This window comes from Thalassophryne amazonica, chromosome 14 (genome assembly GCF_902500255.1).
Source record: "Thalassophryne amazonica chromosome 14, fThaAma1.1, whole genome shotgun sequence".
NCBI lineage: Eukaryota > Metazoa > Chordata > Actinopteri > Batrachoidiformes > Batrachoididae > Thalassophryne > Thalassophryne amazonica.
The window spans coordinates 83296453-83315385 of record NC_047116.1 but is presented as its reverse complement, the minus strand read 5'-3'; the positions used below and the strand labels follow the sequence as shown (position 1 = coordinate 83315385).

The following is an 18933-nucleotide window of genomic DNA, read 5'->3' as shown; positions in this document are numbered from 1 at the left end:
AATAAACTGTAAAACACTAAAGACTTAGTCAAGCCTTACATGCCAGTCAGGGCTCTGCATTCTCAGGGTGCTGAGCTACTTTGTGTCCTGAGGATGAATAAAACATCTGTAGGCCACAGAGCCTTCTCTTATCGCCTGCATCAATAAAGCAGTCAGATTCTGTAGAGACTTTCAAGTCCAGACTTAAGACGCATTTATTCTCCCTGTTGTATGGCTAGCATACTGGCATAGTATGGTACTATGCTTCATACAATTTAAAATTCATTTTATTAGTAACCAGAGTGGGTCTCTGCCTCAGCTTTATCTAAAGTTTGGGTCTGTTAGTGAAGCTTAGGGCTAGTCGCAGGTGATCACCTTAGTATTTCTTCTGCTTTGCTGTTGCTTAATGGTGACAAATTATAAGTGTAGTTTTTCTAGCTGACTGATTCTGTTTTCTTTTTCTCTCTGTCCGAGATGCGGCTGGATCCATGTGCTGGATTGGATGATTTATATGGCGGACGTGAGGCAGACTCCGCTGTAGGAACAGATCCAATGAGTGGCTCCATGACCTCCCCTCCCCAAATCCCTCCCTCTGTCATGGTGGACTGTACGCCAGCATGGACTCTCTTATTGTTTTGTGTTCTGTACTGTAAACTTTTTTTGTAGAATGGCCTAAGTAGTGGGTCACCCCTTTGAGTCTGGTCTGCTTGAGGTTTCTTCCTCAAATCATCAGAGGGAGTTTTTCCTTACCACTGTTGCCTGTGTGCTTGCTCTAGGGTTTGGTAATATTAGACCTTACTTGTGTGAAGTGCCTTGAGGCAGCTTTGTTGTGATTTTATGCTATATAAACAAAATAAATTAATTAAATTGAAAAATGGTGTGTACACTCATTGGTCACTTTATTAGGTAGACCTTGCTCGTACCATGTAGTACCCTTTTGCCTTCAGAAATGCCTTAATTCTTCATGGTGTAAATTCAACAAGGTGTTACAAACATTCCCCAGAGATGTTGGTCCATATTGACATGATAGCATCATGCAGTGACACAGTCACCCAATATGGCCATTCTCCTCTGACCTCTGACACCAACAAGCCATTTTCCCCCACACAACTGCTGCTCACTGGAAATGTTCTCTTTTTTGAACATTCTCTGATTGTTGTGTGTGAAAATCCCAATGGAGCAGCAGTTTTTGAAATACCAGCCTGTCCGGCACCAACAAACATACCACATTCAAAGTCATTTAAATCCCCTTTCTTCCACATTTAAATACTGAGCTTGAACTACAGCAAGAGTGTGAGATGCCATGATCTCATTTGTGATGTCACAACACCATCATACTGAATTATGTCACAGTCAGAAATGATTGAGATTTTCACTGGACTTTTGAAAAACAAGCCAAAAAAAAACAAAACATTAACAATGCTAACTAGGGATTCAGTGCAACTTTCTGAATTTTGAAGCTAGCGTTCATGATTTATCATAGCCTGATCTTATAATATCAGATTTTTCCTACATTCCAGGTTATGAATTGCATTTTCACTTTTGTGGATATTCAGTTGCTGATGGAAAGTCACATTCATCATAAAGATCCTCCACAGCAAGATTCCTATCAGCCTTTTGGAAATCAATCAATCAATCAATCAATCAATCAATTTTTTTACAAAGTATCTAAGAGTTTAAATAATATTCACCTTCTCTCATTTGCACCAAAGTCAGCAGTGCCTGATTCAAAACTAAATAGTTTTTCAGATTTGCTGCAGCATGCATAATGTTGTAAGGGGAAGGAGGATATATGTCTGCTTTTTGAGGATGGTGAAAGTACTGCATCAAGAAATATTCAGCTTGACAAAAAAGTGACCAAATATCCAAATAATATATGCATTGAAAATTAACTACTAAAACCAGTGTAAACTAAATACGGCCCCAGGTGCATGTGACAGCGCAGGGCGGACCAGGGACTGCAGCCTGTGGTGAAGTCCCTCTCGCCCCGGCTGCACCATGTGCTGACAACATTGGCTCACAAATGCATCATCCACCACGGCATAAATATGTCCCATACCAGGCGTCGTCCTGCAGTGCACCAGGTGCCAGTGATCCAACCGGACAGCGCATCACACAGCCCCTCCAAGTACTCCGTGTGGTCATTACGTCATTGTACTGTGTCCGTGAGCAGACATGTCATGACATGACAACGTTTGAGTTGCGGCTGTGTGGGTGTGTGCAACTCGGCCCGGAATGGATCCCCCCATATTCTACGTGGTCGTCCGGCAGTCGTACATGGCTGTCTGACTGTATGTCCTTCCCGATTGTGTCTTGATTATTGCCATTTTTGCCATTTCGGCCTCAGTTGGCCTGGTTTGTGCGCATTCATACTATTTGTGACGGGGGTCTTAAGGTCTTGTTGCCACCCCCAAAATCATTAACTAAGTAGCATATTAACATTACCATAACTGAACTAATATCAGAATAGATTGCATGCAAACAAGAACCAGCTATATGCTAACTGCTACTACTAGCTTGATAACCCATTAGTGACTATGCTAGGCTTGCCAGCTTGCTAGTTAGCGTGGTTGCTACCTAACTAGTACTGACGAATAAATTGGAAGCAATCAATTTACAATATCCACCCTTCTTACACTGGAAAATAAACGTAATTTTGGAAAAGTTTGTGGTGGTTTGGAGGGAATGGTTTAATAAAAATAGGCTTTATATCATGTTTTGCTAATATGATTGGGATGTATTGGCTTATGATTGTCCATCATCACAAATTCATCCATCCAGAATCACTGAATACATAAAAAACAATATCAGCATTATTTATGTAATTAAATATTGTGTTCATATTGTAGATCCTAATAATCTTACTTTAAAATGAAATGAAAAATGCATCACACTAAGGGTCAAACTGCACTATGTTGTAGAAGCACATGAAGTGCTCCTGCAAAATTTATGTAAGTCCTCCAAGACTTTTCATGCAGTGATTTGATCCGGCACATTCTCAGACCGGTTGCACGCGCCAGCCGAGAACAGAAACCATGTCATCCTAAATGTCGCGCTACTCTCCCGCCCTGCTGTTTTCACTCGTCGTCACACCTCATTCTTTCCCGACCCCTGAGGGATGGAGGTGTGACCCCGGGCAATGCTTCAATCTGTGAGGTCAAAGGTCAGGCTTTTAGCTCTCTCTAAGAGGCCGCTGATGTTTCTTTGTCATCAAAGCTGAACCCAAAAAGCCATGACAAGTTAAAATCGCAACTGGGGAGCTTGGTGAAACTTCAAATGATTAAATGTCTGTGAGAGAGACGCTATGTGCTCAGGGGTCAAGAGTTTTTCTGTTTTGGTTGGTATGGCAATTGCTATGGAAACTTATAAGGAAGTTAAGATGATTTCACGGTGTGCCATCCCTGTAACTAATGAGACGCCATGAGCTTTATTCCCCAAAATACACACAGCCAGGAATAATATTTCTGGCATTTCTCAAATGAAATCACAATATGAATAAGATGCTTTCTCCTGGGGCTACAAGTGCTCTTTCTCATGCACATTTAGGCTGGTTCACCCAGTGCTCTGTGTGCTCCACTTCATAACACAGACTGTAAGACCCTCCCACTGTCCAACACTATTCTCTCCGAAATCCCAGAGTGGAAACTTAATTAATCTGATAAAAGTAAACGCTTACAAATGGAAAATGGGTGTTAAATGCTTCTGTTTTTCCACTGCCTTACCCATTCACTGGCAAGTTCTATCTCTTCCTCCCATTCTCTGTTTTTTTTTTTCTTTTTTATGGAATAATGACTCATAGAAGGCAGGGTCAAAAGCTTGTCATGTGATTGATTTATAATGAGACGTTACAGGACTTGGCAGTCACTTAATTAAAAATCAAAACTGTATGATTGCTTTGCTCCAGGCATGAGGGCCAGATAACAGTTAAAAAATTTGGCAAAATTTAGAACCACAATCAAGTTTCATGTATGCCCCTGTGGAGGCTGTCTAGCTGTAGGCTGCCTGTATTTCTCTAAGGGGATGACTGGATGTCTTTGGTACTCAGTGTCTTTGAGGGATCCTTGGGTACCGCTGGAATGACTTTGTATCAACAAGCAGTTACTAAAAAAGACTATAATGAGGAGTATCACTTGCATTGTAAGGGGCATCACCTTGGACATTTTGGGCAACAGGACATCGCCTGGCAGGTCCCCTGCCGGGAAAACAGATGTGCATCTTGACTCATTAACATTTTAGGTGAGGAGTGCATGGTAACCTTGAATAGCGAGCATTGAGGTAGTGCACATTCACATGTTAACAGGTTTAACATACAGAGGTTTGGCTCATTGAGCTGTGTGAGGCAGGAAACCTAATGTAATTGCAAATGGCTGACATGTACATGTGAACAACTTAGAGTGGGCCACCGGTGGTGGTGGTGGTGTGACTTGGAGAATTATATCAGAATGATTCTTTGTGTGTGCACGTGGCAATGTGCACACTAGAGGCTTAACATCCTGGGAACATTTTTACAGGCCCTGTCACACTTAGCACCAATGAGCACAAATTAAGCCAAATCAGCCCAAATGGGCAAAAAATCAAAAATTCAAGACATAGTCAGGAGGGACAAATATTTGGCCAGCCGTGTACGAATACTGTGCAAATACCCAGAATGTGGGCCGATGCTGCCTCGACTGATTCACGCACATTTGGAGTACAGCAGCTCCAGGATGCATGTCGAAATCTGTATGTGTGCAGTGCGATTACCACCCGAGGTCTGGGTAGACAGCAAACAATGATGGTGTGTGGCAGAGCGAGCACTGTGGTCTGCTCTTTTGAAGACCTGCCATGTCTCCCTGCTGGGTTTCAGATGACATCCAACCCATGGACTCATTACATGTAAACCAGGGTCCCCTGACTATCACATCACTGTAGTGAATGTGATGTGTGTGATTAGATTAGTATGCACACCCACAACTGTTATTACCAGTAATAGCCACCGGTCCACGGTACAATGCAGTAAACCCATGATCAGTGGATGCTGTATGACATACATCAGTCCATATACTGGATTAAATACGGAAACCAAAGGAGAGTTAAGGCAGGTCCTGGCATATCAGCTGTTTAGCAGACGGCGGGACTCGCTGTCCAGATGGCTCACATAAGCACAGCGGTGTTACGTGTCATGACATGGAGCGGGGCGTCACGCTGTTAAGGAATTATATTTTGTGGTGGACAAGGCATTTGAAAGCTGATGTTGGCAGCTCATGGTGCTGGCAGGATGAGAGGGTGGTCATCACAGGCTGCAACTCAAATTTTAATTTGGTCATAATTCGGCTTCATTTGGCCTCAAGTGTGATGGGGATTTCGACATTCGGGGCAGCCACACGACTGTGCCCATCTATTTGACTGCTCTGTGAACGCTGTCCGACATTTCCGAATGCATGTCGACATTTGCCAAGTGCAGTTTGAATTATTTTTTTGTCCAGGATTCTGGCTCACTCATGCTAGATGTGATGAGGGTGTAAGAAAATTTTATTTTTGGTTCCCAGAACTTTGACAATAACGTTAGCCAAATGTTTTGAGAACATCAGATCGAACATTCTCAAAACGTTTTCACAGAAAGTTTATTTTTGGTTCCCAGAGCATTTTGGCAATGTTACATAAAGTCACCTAAAGATATGTTTCATCCAAATGTTCCCAGAACATTCTGGTCACATTACCTAAAGTCATAGTCTAATCACTGAAAGAAATATGAAGTAAGAAAGACAGCGAGACAAGAATGAATATATTTGTCAAATTTCCCTCAACCATAAAAATGACTTGTAACTGTATAAAAGGGAGGAATAATGTTAGGAAAATGTTGTAGAAACATTTCTAATAACGATAATCTAAATATAACCAATATGTAACATTACCAAAATGTTATGTGTTGGCTAATCAGGAAGTAGGTAAATCTTCATGGCTGACGTGGGCACTGGATGTCATCCATCTTTAGAATCTTCTTGAAGCACAGCAGTCCTGGGTTGCCTCCCAGCCCTGCAGGCCCAGACAGCACACGAGCTTTAGAGGTGCAGCGGAGCTGCCCGAAGGCCTGCAACAAATCAAACCTACAAACTGGGAAGACTTGAAAGGTGGAATACAGTAAATGCACTGACGGTGTTTCTGTTTTAGCAGTCTGGACTGTGGCAGGAAAAACGTGAACGAGAGAAAGAAAATGAAATACAATGAACACAAATTAAATTCAAAGGCACTGAAACATGAGTGCATGATACATGGGGCACGCCCAAGCCCCCGACCTTTAATCCTAATGCACATCACGCTGCTACAGAATGTTCATCTAATTTCTCCAACACCAGAACAGTTGAGAAATCTTTTAAGAAGGAAATTGGAAGCATATCCAAACAGTCTTGGTGATGTGTAGTCAGGTTTTTGCTCATTATGTTTTGCTTTTCTTCGTTTTCCTGAAACCTATCCTACCCTCATGAATTCACAGCTGAGGACATTTAAAAATGACACTTGGGTATGCACACGCATACACGCATGGACTCGACCCGAGAGAAACAGTAGCTGCAAAAAGTTCCTAGTGTTTGTTTTTAACCCGCTTGAAATATCACAAGGGCGAGGTTTTCTGCAGTTGCAAGATTTGCGTAATGTCAGATTTGATGGCAGCCATAAGTTTATTGTGCAACATTGCTCTATTGTATTTTATGAGGAAAAACAGTTGTTCAATCTGTTTTTCATAGAATTGTACAACAGTTCAACCAATGTTTGTCTGATCTCAGATACTCCTCCTTGTATGAGGTTAGATTACTGAATTTATTGAAGAGCATACTTTTTCAAATTGAGAACATACTTTCTCTTTTTCATATACAGTAGTGTTCAGGATAATAGTAGTGCTATGTGACTAAAAGGATTTTGAGTATATTTCTTATTGTTACATGGGAAACAATGTACCAGTAGATTCAGTAGATTCTCACAAATCCAACAAGACCAAGCATTCATGATATGCACACTCTTAAGGCTATGAAATTGGGCTATTAGTAAAAAAGCAGAAAAGGGGGTGTTCACAATAACAGTATCATCTGCTAGTGACGCTACAAACTCAAAACTGTTATGTTCAAACTGCTTTTTTAGCAATCCTGTGAATCACTAAAGTAGTATTTAGTTGTATAACCACAGTTTTTCATGATTTCTTCACATCTGCGAGGCATTAATTTTGTTGGTTTGGAACCAAGATTTAGCTCATTTACTAGTGTGCTTGGGGTCATTGTCTTGTTGAAACATCCATTTCAAGGGCATAGCCTCTTCAGCATAAGGCAACATGACCTCTTCAAGTATTTTGACATATCCAAACTGATCCATGATACCTGGTATGCGATATATAGGCCCAAGTAGGAAACATGCCCATATCATGATGCTTGCACCACCATGCTTCAATGTCTTCACTGTGAACTGTGGCTTGAATTCAGAGTTTGGGGGTCGTCTCACAAACTGTCTGCAGCCCTTGGACCCAAAAAGAACAATTTTTTATTCTCATCAGTCCACAAAATATTTCTCCATTTCTCTTTAGGCCAGTTGATGTGTTCTTTGGCAAATTGTAACCTCTTCTGCACATGTCTTTTATTTAACAGAGTGACTTTGCGGGGGATTCTTTCAAATAAATTAGCTTCACACAGGCGTCTTCTAACTGTCACAGCACTTACAGGTAACTCCAGACTGTCTTTGATCATCCTGGAGCTGATCAATGGGTGAACCTTTGCCATTCTGCTTATTCTTCTATCCATTTTGATGGTTGCTTTCTGTTTTCTTCCACGCATCTGTTTTTTTTTTTTTTTTTCCATTTTAAAGCATTGGAGATCATTGTAGATGAACAGCCTATAATTTTTTGCACCTGCATATAAGTTTTCCCCTCTCCAATCAACTTTTTAATCAAACTACGCTGTTCATCTGAACAATGTCTTGAACATCCCATTTTCCTCAGGCTTTCAAAGAGAAAAGCATGTTCAACAGGTGCTGGCTTCATCCATAAATAGGGGACACCTGATTCACACCTGTTTGTTCCACAAAACTGACAAACTCACTGACTGAATGCCACACTACTATTATTGTGAACACCCCCTTTTCTACTTTTTTACTAATAGCCCAATTTCATAGCCTTAAGAGTGTGCATATCATGAATGCTTGGTCTTGTTGGATTTGTGAGAATCTACTGAATCTACTGGTACCTTGTTTTCCATGTAACAATAAGAAATATACTCAAAACCTGGATTAATCTTTTTAGTCAGATAGCACTACTATTATTTTGAACACTACTGTATTACATGCTCTCTCTCAAAACTCTGCCCTCCCACTCAGATATTCCCTGCTTGCTTGCATAGATTTGCTCTGTTCTTACATCTGGACTCAGATGTAATGCTGCTTGCACAGATTTCCTCACACTTCATCCTTGCACTCAAACTGATTCTGTGCACTCACGAAAATTCTGCCCTTAGCTCTCTGCTGGTGATCTTGGACTTTTTGTGATAAAAACCTGCCAAAAATCAACCAATAAAATGTCAGGTATGGTGCTGATCATTGAAACCACCCTTGAGGGTTCTCTTGTTTTGGTGAGTATTTTTTAACCACATTCATTGATTCTCCCCCCACCCCCACACACACTCCAATGTTTGGCAATAATACCTTGGTTGGGGAGCTTTTGCATGGTTGTGTCATAAAAACCCAAGTGCAAGAGCACACAGCCAAGGGCAAAAGTTTAGAGAGAAGTTTAGAGAGAAACACTTTGAGTGTGAGGAGGAGTTTAAGTTGGAGCACACAAGGTCTGCAAGGAGCATTGTCTGAGTGAAGATGTACAGTTTTAAACAAAAACAGAGCAACTCTATGAGCAAGCAAGCGCAGAGTTTTGAGAGAGAGCAAGTAATATCTGACTTTATTCAAGCGCATATTTTTTTCAGTTTGAGAACATCTTTTCACTCTTTCATAGTCAAAAATATAAGCCCTCACACCTTGAAATTTGGCAGCTTTCTAAAATATATGGTATATTGATGATTATATAATGGCTGAGTGGATCTTTGTCATTTGATTGGCGCTTTGTATGTCACGTGACATGGATTATTTGTCCCATTTGTGTTGTGTTGCATTTAGTATGGAAATTTGGTTCCATACATTTTGCACCATTGCACGCTGCTAACACACTACTGGAGGCGGAGTTTAGCTAAACATGGTGGAGTTTGTTTTGCTGATTGACAAGCTAATTGACAGTACTAATTCTTCTAACACACACACACACACACACACACAACGCTGTAAGCCATCTGGAGGCATGAAGAGCTGTTGGATGAAAACCTGGACAAATTTCTGACAGAATTTTTCGCTGGACAGAGGAAGTACACAGCCCTTTTTTGGAAGTATCACGGAGTATATTATCAGAATTATTTTTGAAATTTCTGTTTTTTCAAGTTGACTAAGAACAATTTTGGACTATTGAAAGTTTGTGTTGGACTGTTGATGTCAAAGCACCAAACCAAAATGTCAATCTCTTTTCTGTTGTTTATGAATTCATATAATATCAAATGTGAATGATCTATTTTAGTTGTGATATAAAACAAATAATTAATATTTTTACATTATTTCAATGGAACAGATAACGTCCCATTCAATGAGGCAAACCAAGATGAATGGGATGTTCCAGCTTTCACCTCATGCAATATTCATACCATTGAATGCATAAACATTCATTATTTGTATAATGTCAACACCAGAATTGTCTTGGTTGGTGTTGTGTGTTGGGGGGGTGTGGCTGGACATTTTGGTGTTCTTTTCTTTTCTTTGCTCTCCAGGTGGTATGAAAACTGATTTGTCTGTGGAGAAGGTGCTGACAGAAGAGTCCTTCACCTTCATCAACATCATGTGCAGCACCTGTGGATGGTGCTCACATGCAACCTTAAAGACTTTCAGTAGAAGCAGATAATTAGATGGCGTTCTGCATTTAAGCCATGTGTGATTCAAGCAGAATTGCCGGGAACTCGACCTTGTGATGTTCGTTTGTGAGACGCTGAGGACCGCGCCTGGGTTTGACACATCGAGCCTGTGAAGCAGGAAGGGTGAGGGACACATGCTGTCAGCACACATCAGAGGTGATTAATTGTTTGACTACTTGTTGATAGTAACTTGGTATTTTGTTACGCAGTAGATTTGAATTGTGATGAGAATTGTGCAGCTCGCTTCTCACTGCTGTGGCGTGCGGACAAGTGATCCTCCACCTGTTGTGAGAAGCTGCTTATTTGCATAAAGCTTAAAATACAGACCTGAATGTGTTGCTGATGGTGTGTGTCTTTTGAAGGATATTGGTTGTAACTGCTGACTTACCTCACCTCTTCTATCCTTCGCAGAGAGTCGGTTTGTTGTGTCCACCTGGGGGGTGTTTGGCGGTAACAGTGAGTCCAGAAGCGCCGGGCTTCGATCTTTTTGGGCGCTGGAGAGCGTGCCAGCCTTCACTCCACCAGAATGATGCTGTTTTAGTTTTTACACTTTATTATGCACCAGAAGGTGAAAAAATAAATTGTTTTTGTTCTTGGAACCACTTTCTGGTTATTTTAGCGCTGGGTTCTGTCAGACGCAGGTCCGCTCCTCAACCCGCGTCGACACATAACAGTTGGTTCTGTTTTCAAAGTTGAGCTCACTGGGGTCAAAGTCCAAATTTACATTTTTCACTCCAATATTCATCAAACATGGTACACTTATGTACCATGTTTTCTTGAGTAAAAATTGCACCTGTTAAATAATGCCTCTTGAAGAGGAACAACCCATATATAAGTCACTTTGGAGTATAGGTCGTTGGAGTACTATAAGGGTTTTCTGTATTATCAGCTCATTAATTTGGGATTTTTTTGTATGAGTGTCATACACTTTATAGTATACTTATAGTATGACCCTGTGGAGTTTATTTAGTTTTGTCATTCAATTCCTGCAAAATATTAAATATATATTAAAAGCAACTATAATTATTTTGAAAAACAAAGTGCAATTTGCAAAGTGCAATCCCTGCAAATTATACACCGGAAAATAAGGTAGGTGGGATCTGGAATTGTTTGGGTGAGATCAAATTTAATGTTGTTCCATAATTGAGGTCAACTTTTTAGTTTTTCCTTCCAATTTGCAACAAACATGGCATAATGTTTGGGTTCTGGAGGTCAAATTTAGCAAAGGTCAATCAGTGGGGTCAATCACTATAATTTAGCACATATATGAATTTGGGTTTTGGATTTTCCCAGCAAGGTTCAGTTAGCAAAAGGTTGACCATTATGATCAATGTCACTGAGCTTAAATGGCAGAATGTTTTGTATGGGAAAAAAAGGTTTTCACTGCAATTGCAGTGAAGTGGCAAGTTTGGTGCAAACAATTATGCCTTGGCAGCTTTATCTGTGCAGCTCTTGGAGTTCAAGTCAAATTTCCCAGAAGGGACAATAAAGAGAATCATATTGTTTTGTATTGTTTCATATCATATTGTATCATATCATATCGTAAGTTTGGGGTGGTGGTGAGTGCGGGTGGGTCCACAATTTACCAAGTATTCCAAATTTGACCCAAGATCATGTTTTTTGGTCATTTTGACCAAACTTTGTCAAGCTCAAGGAATTTGATTTCCATTCCAATTTGGACCAATTGGGTCACACACTTTGGTGGATTCCAGAATTGCCCTGACAAGGTCAGCCAAAGACTTAATCATTTGGTTCAAGGTTAAGGTCACAGGGCAAAAATGTCAGATGTTGTAGTTCTTCCTGTCTTCATGCACATGGGTACAGTTAAACAGACACTTTAAATATTCAATTCCTCCCCTGAATAAATTGTCAAGTACAGCCAAAAAGTACTTGTTCGCAGAGTGACAATAATCAACAAGTAATGATTTTATCTTTCATATCATGATGTTTAAGTATCTTACAAAGATATTATTTAACTGATGTATCTGACATGCACAAATTCACATCCGCCCACTCATCCGTGCAGAAGCTGTCATTCCGCAGCACAGTTCACCTCACGGGAACCCTCTAATGTGACAAGGAACTGACAGCTAATCAAAACAACATTAGCTAATTTGCAAAGAATGTATTTCACAACCGTATCAGCGGCCAGACCTGTATTATTTTTTTTTCTCATTCCTACAGAGTACTTGCACAGCAAAAAATAAATGAAAAATAATTAGCAATTATTGACTTCACAGATATGGCACAGGGTGGTGGCACATTTAGCGGGGCAGAGTGTTTTTATTCTCTCTGTATATTTTGTAGTTAGGGTAAAAAGAGATTTGTTGAAATAGTAATGTCCACATGTACACCCCAACTTCTTTGTACTTTTGTGATCCTAGAAAGGTGTTATTCTCACGTTGTTTTGTTATATTTTTGGATTGTTTTGGCACCGCTTTGGTTGATTATTTTTTTTGTGTTGGCTTTCTGTTCTATGTTTGCATTACCTGCATATTTGAACATAAGGAAAATCAGGTGGTACCAAACTCAATATGCCAACCAGCTCTGTTTACAGGCAATGTTTTCTGTCAGTTGGACAACTGTAATGCCCTTGTAAAGGGCTTCCTGGCTTTCACAGTGAAGCCTTCATAGATGAGCCAGCAGGCAACAATGTCCATGTCAGATTTTTGATCAAACCAAAAGGGCACATTACCCCACTAATTATTAAACTCCACTGGCAACCCATTGCTGCTCACATCAAATTCAAGACTTGTGCTGCCTGTACTCCTCCAAGAAACAGCTTCTCGCACTGCAATCCCATCATTGTTGTGGCAATCCCTCTGTTGCAAGGAAGATTGTCTCTTAATTGATTCGCTGATGGGATGGTTGACGTGGAGATGACTGAACAGGCCCAGCCATGACATGCACTGTTTCTGACAGATGCTGTTTGTGGTTGCTGTAGCAAGCTTCTGCCAGCCAAGATCTTGTTCTCTCTCCTTCATCTATTTCCTCTTCTCCTCTGTGGTGTTTGTCTGCAGTTTTTCAAACATTTCCACACCCATTTGGATCATTACTCTCAATTTGATTTAGTCCCTCTCTTGTTCTTCCTAGTTTCTTTCAGTCAGTGGAGGAGTTCTTGAGGTTGTGCTTCAGGAGGTCCTTGTAGCGGTTTTCTGCTGTCCTTTGGACCATTTTCCTTTGCTCACCTGGGAGCAGAAGATTTGCTTGGGAAGTTGGCTATCATCCACCCTAATGATGTGATCCACCCACCAAAGCTGGTTCTTGATTACGACACACTCTATGCTCTGGAGCCTTGCTTCAGGCAGACAGGTGGCAGCTATCAGTGGTCAAGGTCTTAGATCCATACAGTAGAGACCAGCTGTATGGATCTGCATGAGACCAGCTTTGTAGATGAGCATTTTCATCTCATAGCAAAGGTCTCTTTTGTTGAAAACATGGGTGTAAAAGTCGCCACAGGCAGTTACTGCACACTTGATTCAAAGTTGGATCTCTTTGTCAATGTTCCCATTTTCTGACACTTGGCTGCCAAGGTATGGAAAGTGGGTCACGAACAGTGCATCCGTAAAGTATTCACAGTGCTTCACTTTTTCCACATTTTGTTATATATAACGGCTGAGTGGATCCTTGTCATTGGATTGGTGCTTTGTATGTCACATGACATGGATTAATTTGTCCCATTTGTGTTGCATTGCATTTAGAGTGCAGTTTGGTTCAACTTAGAATGCAAATTTGGTTCCATATGTTTGATACATTGCACTCTGCACATGTGCACACACACACACACACACAAACACTCACATGACACGATGATTTGACTGAGCTAAATGACACTGGTAATTCTTGTAACACACACACACAAAATCCACACCGCTGTAAGCCGTCTGGATGCATGAAGAGCTGTTCATGTGAAAAGCTGATGTGATTTTTGGCTGGACTGAGGAACTACACAAAGTCTTTTTTCTTTTTTTTTAATGGAAGTCTGAAGTCAGTGCACAACATCACTGGACTACACGTCACAATTTGGACTTTAGCAGCAGTGGAACATCAAACTGTAAGTCCTTTTTCTGTTGTTTATAAATTAATAACATATCAAATGACAAGGATCTATTTTAGTAGTTATAAAAAACAAATAATGAATGTTTTTACATTCTTTCAATAGAACAAATATTTAATTTGGTGAAAGCTGGAACAAAGCATTCAACTCGGCTTTGCCTCGTTGAATGGTATGTTCCAGCTTGTTTTTTGAATTTTTGCAGATTTCTAAAAAATAGCAACACTATTAATGTTATGGAGGTTTACTACTGTGTCTGGTTCAGTAGAGGGGTGATTGCCGAGTGTGCATCGGTCAGAATGCAAGGATGAAGCTGGATAAATCTTGACTGTATTTATTGTAGTTTGTTACAGGATATATGCATGTGTATGTGTGTGGTTCTATAAACAAAGAAATAAACAGAATATTACAATCTGCACATAAATGATATAATAACATCACAAAACATTCTAATGGTAATTCAAGAATATAATAATAAAACTCTAAACCAATAATAATAAAGTTCAGGCACTTTATGGCCATATGAAAAAGGGGTAGGCCTCAAAGCCTCCACTACTAATGGGCTATTAGCTAATAATAAAACAAACTACACAATCATATACATCCAAAAACACTCATAAATGTACATAATTACTACTTCTATACATAAATCAACTTTACACATCAGAAACCCCCAAAAATATGTCTAAATAATATCAAAAGGCACACGGAGAAAACGGAGAATAGCTTAGCATTAGCACTAAAGCTAACATAGGTAAAAACACAGATTACACACCCCAGAATGACCTAAACTGTTCACATAGCACACTGAACCCAACAATGGCACCCATAAAGACATCCACCTATCTCAAGGACACACACAATAACACACAACCTATTGTTGAGGGGACATGCAACCACCTCTGATGCACAGGTAACACTGAATAACTCCGTGCACTGTTCTCTGCTCTTAAAACGGCAGCGCATCCTAATATAACTACAATGCAGTCCTGCCTTCATAACAATTAAGAAATGGCACATTTGATTGTTTAACATATTCATACAGCGTTTATAAAAAAAATTGAACAAGAGGACTGCTGTAGAGCAGTAGTTTATTTATAGCCTAAAACCATGAGTCAACGCGCTGATTATAATGGTGTGCTTCCTTTGGTTGTATTTTTTTTGGGGGGGGGGGGGCAAAAACACTCAAAACATGGCAACTACTCTTCATCCAGGCAAAGATGGGTACCTACACTAGTTTGTAATAAACTGTTCAGAAAAGATAAACATGCCTGAGCCCACGGCAATAGCAAACAATTTCAGTGAGACCCTCACACTTGCCACCAGTCCACTAATTATTCATAACTTTATAGATTAAAATAGCTTAAACCTATGACTTATATAAAACTTCCCCCAACACAGTTGTCATGAATGAGGAAACTAGGTACAGAGACCAACCTTACTTTTGGTACCAGGCAGTAAACATGTTTATTTCTGCTGTGATGCTGAAGAGTTTAACACCAGGACTGAATCACTTTTAGAGTCAGCCCCAAGTGGCTAGTCAAGGAATTGCAGGTTTTGGCACTCATGCATTGACTTCATTTGTCAGCACGACAAGTTGCCACTTGATCAAATCTAGGCTCAGGTATTTTTGTTTGTTTTGGTTGGTTGGGTTAAACTGCAATTCTTCAGTTGGATATCATCCGAAATGAAAATGTGTAAAAGCCCAAGGGCACCCAAATATTTTTATATTCTCGTGCACAGAAAACAAATACAGAACATATAATCTGACTGGTACGGCAGCATTTCTCATGCAGATGTCTTTGGGGTGGAGTGGCAAAACAGCAAACAGCACAATGGAAACTTGTCAGCACCTTCTCATGTTTTCCTTCAGAAAACACCTTTAAAATGTTTTGTGCATCATTCGGCACTGCATATTTTTAGGCCACTGCAACAGCTGACAGTTGATCAACTGTGTCAGTAAATAATGTACAACTGATCTAATCTGAGGTCACAGTTCTGTAGGTTTTCTAATTTGATGCACTTCGTGTTGAACTAAACTTAGTTGCATCACCAGCGTAGTTAAATGAGACATAATGAGGGAAAAGTATGATTACGGAAATGCATTTGTTTCTGCAGGGGTTTATTGTTTATTTATCATCTTGTGAGGCAGAAGGAAAAAGGAAATGTGCTTGGAAATGAGTGTTACCATGTAGATGGGGGTCTGCTAATAGAGTGTCTTGATAAAGCAGCAGCTGTTTTTGCTTGCATGCGAAAATGCGATGTGGATTATTATGTTACTCTTTACTACTTTAAATCAGGCTTTGCAATGGCAGTCATAATGAGGAAAAAAACGTTAAAAAAAATGCCCCAGAGGTTGCAGAGCCGGGATTCTTACAACTTCAATCATGTGTGGTAATTGGTTCAAACAGAGGAGCAATCATTTTAGATTTGCGGTCAGATGTGTCTTTGTACATCAAGGCATGTGCTGACGTGAGTGCATTCTTTTCACTCTGTTTCCTCTGTGTGTATGTGTTTTTTGCATGTGTGGAAAGTCCCCTGACACAATAGAACTGTCTTCAACATGTTTCTATTAAAACTGTCCTCCCTTGTATTTTTAAACCATTCAAGTAAAAAGAAAAAAAGGATTTTCTTTGGCATAAGAATAGTTTTCTTCATTAGCATTTGAAAAGCATCATATCATATGTCACCAATATGATCAAAATTAAATTTTTTAACTTTTGACCCATGTGGGAGCAGCACAGTGGTTTGATGGTTAGCACTGCTGCCTCACAGCAAGAAGGTCATGGTCATTTGATTCCCATCTATGGCCTTTCTGTATGGAATTTGCGTGTTCTCCCCATGTTTGAGTTGGGGACATGCTGTGACATGCCCACCTCTTCCACCAATCGAAAGATTCAGACGGCTTTCCGTGGCTTTTCAGTCGTGTGACTATCTGAGACTTTGTGGAAGAGGTGGGCATCATTTTTCAGAGTCCAGCATGTCCTGTGAGGCTTCAACATGAAGGTGCTTTTGCTCTGCTGTTATCAGCTTCGTGCCGAAGCACGAATTTCACTGCAACTCTTTTCATGGCCAAATCTTCACAATGGAATGTGTTGAAAAAGTGCTGATGTCCACCTCTTCTGCAATTTCTCGGTTAGTCACACAACGGTCCCGCATCACCACAGCGTTCACTTTGGAAATGATCCGGTCATTTCAGCATGTTGATGGCCGACGGGAGCATGGCTCGCTCTCCACCGTTGTGCGGACGTCTTTAAACCGGTTGTACCGCTCTTTAATCTGTGTGATGCCCATAGGATCGTCACCGAAAGCCATCTGAATCTTCCGAATGGTTTCCACCTGGCTGTCACCCAGTTTCTGGCAAAATTTGATGCAGTCGCGCTGCTCCAGTCGTTCCTCCATTTTCCTTGAAATGAAAATCTGATGAGAGACTACACCCATCCTCACACAAAGGCTGCTTGCAAGCAAATGATGAAATCGTCAGGCATAAAAAAATTCACACATGCACACAAAGGTTCAAGGTTGTCTCATGCAAGCACATGTGTTTCAAATCCATCAGGTTTTTGCAAAAAATAAAAAGGTTGGATACTTTTCTAACAGACCTCGTATATATATATACATATATATATATATATATATATACATATATATATATATATATATATACGTATATATATATATATATATATATATATATATATATATACATATATATATAAATATATATATACATATATACATATATATATATATATATACATATATATATATATATATATATATATATATATATATATATATATATATATATATATATATATATATATACATATATACATATATATATATATATATATATATATGGGAATCTATGTATGTGGCACGGTTTGTGTTCGGGGTGAAATGCCACAGTAATTAAGCAGTTGATGAGGTCACTGGGGCCCTTAGGTTGAAAGCGCACATGCGCGAACACACACACACACACACACACGGTCAGCCTTATATATTAGATCACGACCCACTCACAGGAGCCCTTATTTTCACAGTTCACATGGTACTCAGTTCAGGTAGCATGCATCACACTCTACTCACTACATAGTAGCGGCTGGTGAGGGCGGACTTTAATTAGAATCCAAATGGGCCAGTGTGTACTGCATGTGAGTTAAGGTGTGCAGTTTTTGACTTAAAATGTACCTGGTGTGTATGCCGATATGCCTCCCAAGAAGCAAGGGGCGTTAGGTCATAAAACCCCAAGTGCTAAACAGATGAAATGTAATAGAGCCGGGAAACGTCTGCAGAGACACTAAGAACATTATATATCCCACAGTATTGCAGTGATATGACATCATCACCTTTCTATCATCATTCACTTGAGTGTCATGAATGTCACAAATTGCTCTCCGAAAATTAATGATGACAGCATACACACAATGCAATGCAACTTACTACACCTTAACTAAAGTGACATGAAATACAGTATACAATGACAATGGCTAAAATTCTTCTCTATTACCCATGCATAGAATGGGTAACTCTCTCTCTCTCTCTCTCATATATATATATATATATATATATATACACACACACACACACACAGGCAAGTCCACAATGTTCTATCAAATACATCAAAACAGGCAATGCTGATCCCCCCCTCACACACACACACACACACACACACACATCAGCATTTGCATTCATCATCATAAGCGTGGCACCAAAATCAGCTATCCGGCTGGGTGGTTGGCCTGCCCGCCCATCCCTACCTGACAGCTTCTCTCTTTCCACTCCACTGTTGCTGAATGTTATCTGCACCCCTGTGTAAGCCTGCATCATACATGAAGCTACTGTACCTCTAGACTATGCAAAAACAGCGAACAAAAGCAGCTTGTGTCCCCTCCGTTATCTGTCCTTCACTCCTTTTATTGAAAAGGCCAGCCTCATTTT

At 40.1% G+C, this 18933-nt stretch overlaps 1 long non-coding RNA gene across 1 annotated transcript; it reads left to right on the top strand.

Moving 5' to 3' along the window:
- The first annotated feature begins 2222 nt into the window (after nucleotides 1-2222).
- On the top strand, nucleotides 2223-16851 carry LOC117524086. The gene is made up of 3 exons (XR_004564703.1): nucleotides 2223-2374; nucleotides 5418-5421; nucleotides 16840-16851. It is a non-coding gene; the product is annotated as an uncharacterized LOC117524086 (long non-coding RNA).
- The last annotated feature ends 2082 nt before the right edge of the window (nucleotides 16852-18933 follow it).